This window comes from Salarias fasciatus, chromosome 22 (assembly GCF_902148845.1).
Source record: "Salarias fasciatus chromosome 22, fSalaFa1.1, whole genome shotgun sequence".
Taxonomy (NCBI): domain Eukaryota; kingdom Metazoa; phylum Chordata; class Actinopteri; order Blenniiformes; family Blenniidae; genus Salarias; species Salarias fasciatus.
In genome coordinates, this window is record NC_043765.1 from 6,888,361 (window position 1) to 6,898,187 (window position 9,827).

Genomic DNA, 9,827 nt, shown 5'->3' on the forward strand with positions numbered 1-9,827 from the left:
TCTCAGAGTCCGCGGTGGGCGAGTGGACGCAGGGCGAGCGCGCAGCTGTCAGCTCATTCTTCACAGCCCGGCTTACAAACGCGCATATCTGCCGCGGCCGCATAATTACAGAGTTATCAGAGCCTTTCTCAGGTCCTCAGCTACCGACAGCATATGAAAAGACCCCAATTAAGCAATTATCTTTAAAGGTAGAGCCTAATTCAGTCATTTGAGCTCCAAAGAAGCATTGAGAAGGAGACCACAGAGGCTGACAGCTAATTCAAAGAGTGGGGCTAAAAGCATTAAGGCTCAGATAAAAATGGAGAGGGCTTGTCATCATGTAACGCTCTGAAAAATTGCAATAGTAGCACCAAAATGTCAGACTCTTGTCAGAAAAGATTACGGCATTTATATGCGCACTGTGCATGCGCATGCTACTTTATCATACATGACCATTCTTCCCAAGGCTTTTCATGGAGCCGCAGCCCTTAGTCACACAGCTTAATCCATTTTAATAAAACAATCGAGCTCGGACTTTTTACCGGCAAATGGCTAACGTCTCAATGAGACGCCCTTTCTGCAGCACTGCTGTTTAATAGTGGCTTAAATGCTGCTGTCATTTTCACAATTAGTTCCTCACACTTTCACTCTCTGTCTTTGTCACTCTCCGATGTGAGAAGCCTCTTCCCCCCCCCCACCACAAACGCCGTCTCCGGCTGTAATGATCCGCACAAATTACCGAGCCACTTACACGACTTTATGTGGAGCAAAAGCAAGAAGGAAATGGTCACAAATTACAGCACTTTTTTTCACATGTACATATGAGTTCTCTTTATTTAATAACAGATGATTTGTACATTTGAAATTGCAGTTGTTTGATTTTTTACCTTTTATATGTTCGCTTGTTCCTCTGTTTCTTGCTTGGTCAATTCAGCAGCCGTCCACCACTATCGACGAGCTTCCATGTCGGTGCTTCTTTGCTAAGTCCACTGCTCCCTGTGTGTCTCTGAGGCTGTATTAATCTTGATTGTCTGTGTTGTACTGTTTGTCAATGTGGCTCCACTGCCGGGGCAAAGTGGCGTGATAGACGTCTGGACTGCCTTCTACCCTCTTGAGTTTATGCAATTTATACGGAAAGGAACTGACAATTGCAGTTGCAGTTTTTTTCCGTTTTAAATATCTTTTCAGTATTCTAACTTAGTGGGGGACTGGAATTGTATATTCCGCTGTTAGATGAGCAGCAAGAGCCGCGCTGATGGTCTTTTCATTTCAACAACAGTACTTTGGCTCATTCTGACAATAATCAACACAATGATAGCCAGACATATTGTGATGCATTATTCATTTTTGTCTGTCTGATTACCCTCCACCATTTGACAACCATCACACTCAAATGTGTTTGGATTACAAGCAGCGCGGAGTGCAAAGGGAAAAAGACGGCTCATATAATGCCCATCTATCATGCAAAGAGGGTCTTATGCGGCAGCGAGGGGGAAGAAGCAAACATTTCCAGACGCACTACGGGTGCAGTTCATCGACTCTAAGCCGCGGTTTGACACAATGTCTGTCCTACGGGAGAGGAGGAAGCCTCCACCAAGTGGTCAATAAGCCAGGCGGCGCTTCATAATCCACAAAAGATAAATCCACTTTGCCCGGGCAATTCATAACGTTTGAGTTGTGTGGGGTCATTTAACCATTTCAATTGATTACTGTCATTTCGGAAGTAAGTTACCGTCTCGGGGTCTGAATGGAGAGGCTACTTAAGACTCCGCGCGCTGATCAATATTGTCGTCGCCAGGTCCAGACAGCATCTCACACATCAAGGCTACGTGGAAGTCCTCCCTAGCTAGCTCTCCTCCGGCTGGATCAATATGTCAAGCAGACGTACGGACGTAGAGCCTTTTCTGCTTTCAGCCGCCCATCAACAGGTGCGCTTTTAATACGCCTCATTTATATGAGCGAGTCATTGAATCACCTCAGATTGAGTCGCCTTGTTCTACATAAAGAGAGCAGTCAGACGCTTCGACCGCCACTTGCCGGAGCAAGAAATATACTAATGTTTAAAAGACCCCTAAAGGATCTGCCAAGGTTGAAAATCAAGATAAAGCGCTCGGTCGATCCTAAAATTGATTTATAGCCCACCTTTCACAAAGAGCTCTTGAAAATACATGAGCCAGTGCCACCGTTTGTAAGGTTGATTTCATTTTCAGCCTTATTCCCTTTGAATAGAGTCTCAGGACGTATTCCAAAAGGAGGACCGGAAAATGCGTCCGAGGAATGATGGAGAAGAAACTGAGAGACCCTGAAATGCTGCGTCGGGTGTTTACAGCGCAGCATTATGAGGACCGGCCGCCTGACCCCGGCCGCTCGTATTGACGGGCATTACTGATTTCCCCGCTATAGGACTCTCTGTGCCACTAGTAATCCCAACAGGCCGGCTCGTGAAAGCACTCCCACTGCCAATCTCATTATCTTTTCCAATGGGCCAATTCATAGAACAACTCCTGCCACAAACGCACCATAAAGTCCAACGAGCGGAGTCTACGAGGTTAGATCAATACGGCCAACCGCCAACGTGCCCGGGACCAAACGTCTTAAAACGGGCATCTCTGGAGGTGCTGGAGTTTCTTCTAAGACGGATCAATGTCTGACTGGCTGACTCCATTAGAGCACCTTTTAATCAACAGGAGCGACGGGTGGAGGCGGATCAGTCGGCGCTCAGGTTCGGCTTTAGGCTCCGGGCAGTACGTTTTTGGTTGGAGTTAAATGTTGTGATTTTGGTGGGTGCACTGCTTTTTCAGTGACTCCTCCAAGCATTGTTAAGAGAAAACGAGGGACAAGATTAAGTGGAATTCGAACCCCCAGTCGGACGCCCAACTAATTTTAGAATTCAGGTCACATTTGGTTCCTTTGCCGGTCTGAGCAGCAGACGAAACAAGGTAATGAATCGCTGGTAAACATAATGGAGTGCTCTGCGGCTGAAGAGCAAGATGTGCAGTGCTGTGCAATGTTTTTAGGTACTTCACATGATTAGATTTGCTGCCACTGAGCGATATTATAAGAGACGCTTTGAATTAATCCAAAACACATATTCACACAGACCTGGCTTCAACATCTTTGAGTCAGTCTACAATAATTTCAAAAGATGAAAAATAATCATAGGGAAAGCATAAAATAGCCACAGAACATGTGAGAAATAAGAGCAACATTCTCATTTGTAGCATGTTTTCCCCGTCTGGAGCAAAGCAGGGAAGCTTTGAATCGTTTCCTCTGAATCCACCCAGGCCTTTTGCCTTTGGCCTAAAAGATGTCAAGTATATACAATCCGTGCATAACTTCACAACAATGCTGTGTCTGAGTTTTGTTGAGCAATATTAACAAAACAGCAGCAAACGATCAAATTTAGTAACCTCCTCATTTTTTTCTTTTCCCTTCAAACTAACAAAGATGAGTTAAAGACAATAATGGAAGACAAATCAGTTCTACTTGTGTTGGAGTTTTACTTTTTATGTTAAAAATGAAAATTTAATGGTACTTCAGCTTCAAATTCCACTCATACTGACGTAAAGACCGATATCTTTAAGTCCCTTTGCTTTGGAAAATCACCATTTAGTAATAAAATACGAAGAAATGTGACATTTTGTTTTATCCTAAAACTATAAAACTGACAAATTTGGATCACATTTAGCAACTTTGGTTGCAGGTAAGTCATTGCAGTGTGGGATAGTAATCCCCAGTGAGATATTCCAATAAAGTTTTACAACCTAATACAGATATCTAGTGTGAAACGCAGTGAATAAGCTATATATATTTAAGCTATAAATCATTAGCAGAGGCAAGTTTTTTCAAGTTTTGAAAGTTGTCTGTCTGTCCTGTGACGGACCGGCAACCTTCCTCTCTTCCCCCACTGCTGGGATCGCCTCCAACCTGCGCAGCCTTGAATTGGATGAAGTGGTAAAGAAGATGGATGGGGGCACTTTGTATAAAGTGGCGGAAGAAACGGTGCTTGAATGAAATCAGCACATACATACCAGGTAATCAGAGCGCCGCCTGCTTCACTGGCGCGGAAAACGACAACAGACGTACCGTATGAAGTCGTACATCCCTGATCTACCGAGAGACTGATTCAACCCAGTAATATGTAGAACACTGAACCCACTCTGGATCCAGCATCAAGTCATCAAATTCATCAGTGAATCAGATTTAAATTAGATTTTTCTCTGGGGTGAAGTTTGTTGCCGTGGTGTTACATTAAAAAATAATGCAGAACCTCACAAAGTCTAGTTTGACCGCAAAGTCCGTCACGGACTCTCCTCAGAGGTCTCTGATTACGTGGTCACCCCCCCTCCACTTTTTTTTATAACACCGCCATGGTTCAAGAACAATAATGTGGTGTTAAATATGGCTCCTTCAACATTTAATTTATGTCCTCATTTAGTCTTGCAGCACTAATTCCTTGTTAAAGTGAAACTGTTAAACAGAAGACTGAACCTATGATTATTTTAAATAGCGCCTAAGAAAACACCGCGTTTCTTAATTGGCCCTTTTAGGGAATCAGAAGCATTGGAATCTGGACAATAGCTGGCTGAGTGAGGGAATAAAATGACATCCTGATGAATGTTCAGACTGCTGCCCGACTCCCGCAGCGTGAGTTAAAGTCGTATTAAAACTTGTTTTATAATACGTGACACTTTTTTAATACACATCTAATCCCTAATATGACATCCAGGAAAAAAGAGTGAGGACACTGGGACACAAACAGAATTAGTTTTAAGTGCTCTAATAAAGCCCAACAGTGAGGGTTTTTTTTTTTTAAACAGTGTTTTAAAGAATGAAGGTTTTGCAGGGGAGCCAACAAGCTGTCGCTCTGAGTGACGTTTGCTTTCATTTCGTCGGGATGAATAAAACGACGAGGCAGTTAAGAAACTCACAGTTGGGGTTTTTTTTTTTCTTTTCTTTTTAATACAACGCCGTATTAAAACTTTAAAGTTGTGATTTTCCATTTCTTTTCCCCTTGCATAATGTTCTAGGCCGTGTGCCTTGGGCTCTGGACAAATCCCACCAGGATCTTTAATTTAATATACGACACTCATTTTGCCAGCGTTGCCCTTCTTGCCTCAAGGTCTCATGTCGCGTCTCTTTTGGCCGGGGGATCATTTCATATTTCCATTTTCCTTGACAGTATCAGTGTGAGGCAAATCAGTAAATCACATTAACTAAATTATACATTTTGTTGAAATGTATTATTCAGAGATTAATTTATCACAGACGGTTTGTTTTTTCACACAATATTAACCTTAGAATGACTTGCATTTGAATTATTTTTTTTTTTGTATACTTTGATAGATTAGTCTTATGAATTATTTCGCACTCTTCTGAAATTCATTTTTAGAAAGTGATTCGCCGGACAGTCTAATGGGGCGATTTGGGGCTCTTTGTTCCATCAGCCATCTGTCAAACATTGGCTCTCCTTTTCTCTCACCTCCTGCTTTCTGTATAAAAAAACCCGGCTTATTTTTAAGAGGTGGCCCAACACGCATAAATATCCTCCTCTCCAAGGCACTTCTCATCTCACCGTCTGACCTTCTTTCCCTCCATGCCCTCTCTTAACATCATTCTGTCACCAATTATCCCTCTTTTTTTTTTGTATTTGTTTCCCATTTACATCTATTTTTTCTCTGCTACGCCTTCGTATCTTTGTTCGGCTTCACCTCTTTTTTCTTTTCATTAAAATTTCAATCCTCTGGTTTTCACCCCTCGTCCTCACCTGAGCACATGCCAGCACACACTTGTCTCACAGATTTTCATTTTAGGGTAAATTATTCATGTTACTGGTTCAACTTAATAACTTCTGAATTTTTTCCCCCCTTCTGGATGAGAGTGAGACATCAATTACCCATATCAGCACTCAGGAGTGAAAACTAATCATGAACTGACTGGGTTAACGTCCGGACGGCCACAGCTGGACAAGCACCAGACAAAAGCACAATAAAGTCTTGAATGAGAACAAACTGTATTTCTGATATTTGCTGCACATCCATCATTCACCACTTCATGCCATGAACTTTATGCGTTTGTGATTTTTGGTTTTTCTTCTTTGTTATTTCTTATATAAACATACTATGTGTTGTAATTGGTGCTGCATGAATAAAAACGACTAAACGGCTATATTTTTTATCAAGGCTATTTTCTTACTCAAAAAAATAAAAGGTTTTTGTCCATTAAGGAACATGTCTAAATAAAAAAGTGGGTTTCTTTATGGAATAATGCATGCTGAGAGAACTGTACTTCACGATCACATGCTGTGTTGCATAAATGCGTCGAACTCAAGTATACTTTTTGTGTGAGGGATCACAGCAGCCTCCGGACTGCGGTCTGGAGACGTCGGGGGACTTTATCTTCCCGCCCAGGTCCAAGGCTGAAGCCAGCTTCAGGGCTGACTCACTTCACCGAACGAGGCCTGGAGGACGGAGCAGGGAAAGTTAACAAGGGGGGAAACGCTCGTGGATGAATGCAACCTCCAGAAGCCCTGCAGCCGAGTCCTCGAGTCGTCACAGTGCTGATACCTGTTCTGAATGGTTTCTCTTTTGATTTCTTGAAAACTTCAGCTGAAACTATACATTACGAACCTCTTTGCATCTCGTGCTCTACTCTTTACTCCGCCTGACTGCGCCTTCACGGCCAGTTGTTTCTCTCTCATGTAGAAGGTCAAGCCAATGCTGCAGCATGCGGGCCGAGTTGATTCTGCTCCAGATATCTCTAGAAAAGCTGCGGAGATTTCAGCCAAAAAAAACAACTGTATACTGTTGATTTTCTTCTCCACCGTAACCTCAAAGGTACATCAACTGAGGAACAATCAACCTTTGTATTGTACCCGGAGTGGGAGGACGGCTCCCTGACACCATCGGCTCACAATGTGCTTTAATGGAGCCACAGAGCGGAGAAAAGAGCACAATGAAATGCTTTTATTTTATAAAGTAAGACGTTATTGTGACTAAACTACTTTTGGCAGTAATTAGTCAGTATTATGATTTCAATAATGTGCTTTTGTCTTAAGAGAAAGTCTCTTCATCCTGCTCTCAGTAAAAGCTTCTGTCTCAAACTTTACTTTAAGAAAGGCGTCTGTTGACTGAAGGAGCAGCAACTCGTTACTTCGACACTCAACTCGAGGTTTTCTGATTGTAACCAGCACGAGACTGTATCAACAGTGACTGTTAGTATTTACTTGGTTCTTTAATTTCCATTTGTTCAGCTACTCCGAATATAAGAAGCTGGTGAATCTGGGGTTGAAAATAACACGCAGTGGTCCCACTGCCTCATAAAAAGGCTCTCAAAGCAGCTAGTTACTTTACATTTCATCCATTATGAAGTAGCCAAGCAGCAGTTTTCAGGGACTTGCACAGCGCTGTTTATAACCATGCATTTAATGTCGACACCACGTGCAACTCAGGCAAGTTGTGTGGAAAAAAAAAAAAAAAAGCACCATTCACATGAACATTTGGAATGATTTTCAAGTTAAACGCTAATCTTAATTTTCCAGTCGCCCCGTTCGCCCTCCCCAGACGTTAAATTGAGGTGAAATAACGGCGGAGCGCCATTAAAAGCGTCCTTTGGAAATGAGCAGTTATACTAGTAATAATATTATACAGCGCTGACTGCTGCTGCTTCAGTTAAAGGTCATCGGCCTGATAAACCGGTTCACCGTTTTATTCAGTGCACTGCAGTTTAGGTTACTGTTCACCTTCAGGGCTCCAACAGAAACCAATTTTCAGCATGATTCGCAGATTCCTCTGGCACAGGCTAAATCTTCTTTTTTCAACCACAAGGCGTCAAACATCTTATTCTGCCCACTGCACATCTCCGGATCTCAGCAGGAGGCTCAGATTGCTGACCATCACAGCCCGGTGATTACCCCGGCAACATTTTCCAGAAATTGCTCCAAAAAAAAAAAAAAAAAAAAAAAAAATCTCCCTGTGATTCACAAAACATTTTCTTCCCTCCATTACCCGTGACTTTCAGAGTTGTGTATTTACTACCTGCCGTGTTCTGAGGAGTCTGCGGCCCTCGTGCATTTTGGGAGTTTCGCTCATTTGTGTTCCGTCAACATCACACAGAGACTTTCACTAATGCTTTGCACATAAAAAAAACACCCACATTAAAAAAAAAAAAAAAGTCTCAATGTATCTTAAAGTCAGACATATTTGTTTACATCCTGAGTTTGGATTCAACATAGCAGAGATGCACAAAGCTCCTTAACTTCATGTAAATGACTTCCTCCTTTTTGCAGCTGTCTCACACTGCCCTCCTCAGGACGAACTGAGAAAAGGTGAAGAAATCTAGATATTATAATGGAGCTGCACTGTGATTTATTCCTCTGATATATGAACTGTATGGGGGGGTTGTTACTGTGGGATTGTTTTTTTTTTTTTTGGGGGGGGGGCGATAATCAATCAGCTTAACACACCTGGATCATGTATCTATCAGAGTTGAGCATTTGTATCATTACTAGCTTTAGGGGTAGTTTTTAACTTTGCTATTCATAAGACTGAAGCTTGATGTTGCAACAATATAATTAGTGATTTTTTTGTACCTATTTCATTCATTATGCACAAAGCAGGTATAAATAATCCACTCTCAGTTCATGATGCTAAAACTGTTAAAACATTGTGATGTTATCATCTGTTTGTGCAGTGAACGTCCATATTTCTTCATTTTGACCCAGTTCCTAACTCTTATCGAGCACATTTTATGCACAGAAGTGACAAAATAACAATGTTACCGATTTCTTTTCCACATCAGCACAAATAGCTGAAAACTTTAAGAACCACTGTGATTTGACACGTATGAATAAACTTGACCAGGTTAAAAATCACACTTAAATCTCCTGAAGCATTATAGCTCAGCCGTGATCTTTTAATCTCACTCAAACACATGAAGTCAGGGTTCAACATACCAACCAAACAAGCTGCTAAGTGTACAAACATGCAGTGTCACGAGGTGAAAGGTTAACGGGGAGTGATTAGTCTGTAACACCTGCTGATCTCCGCTGAGAAGCTAACTTGTAGCAGGAACGGCGTGTTTTCCTGGCAGTGGTGGTTCAGTTAGCGTCGCACGTGTTTCGTGAAGCCGGAGCTGTGGGGCTTCCTCAGCAGCTCAGTCAGTCGGCTGGAGACAATCTCTCCGTTAACTCATCATGAGACGACTAATGGAAATAAAGAGCACGTTTTCCAAAAAAATAAAAAATAAAGATGAGATTGAATTTGTGAAATATATTCAGTAACGTTACGGCCGCTGTCGTAGAAATACGATGTGCAGTCTGTCCGACGGGCCCTCTGGTTGCTTACTAAGCACCTGCTAACGGCTCCCGTTACTTTATGGATAACCAGCATAACGGTCGATCTGAATTATCCAGACTCGTTTTACGGTTTTGTCATTTCCTGGTCGTTGAAACCCCCCCGTCCAGCAATAATCCTCTAATCTTTTATACCGAGCATCGCCACTAAATGTGCGGCAGATGTTGTGCCTGCCGCTCCCTTTATGCATGCACAACACCATAACCACGGGCCTATTTGGGGAAGCATTCTGTCCGTTGCAGTCAAAAAAAACAAAAGGCAGCAACTGGTAGAAGGGACACGCTTTACACTCAAAATGGGAGAAACACACGATATATTCAAAAGCGATCCGTTCACAGATGCAGTGTCACTGTGGCACTGGAAGAGCAGGAGCTGCAGTGTAACTCCCGGGGTCGAGTGAAAACATGCATCAGAAACCAAATTAAAAAGACTGCGTGAAGTCACCGATTGAAAAAGGCATTCTGACACTTTTTCCAGTGTTTATTCACCGTCAGA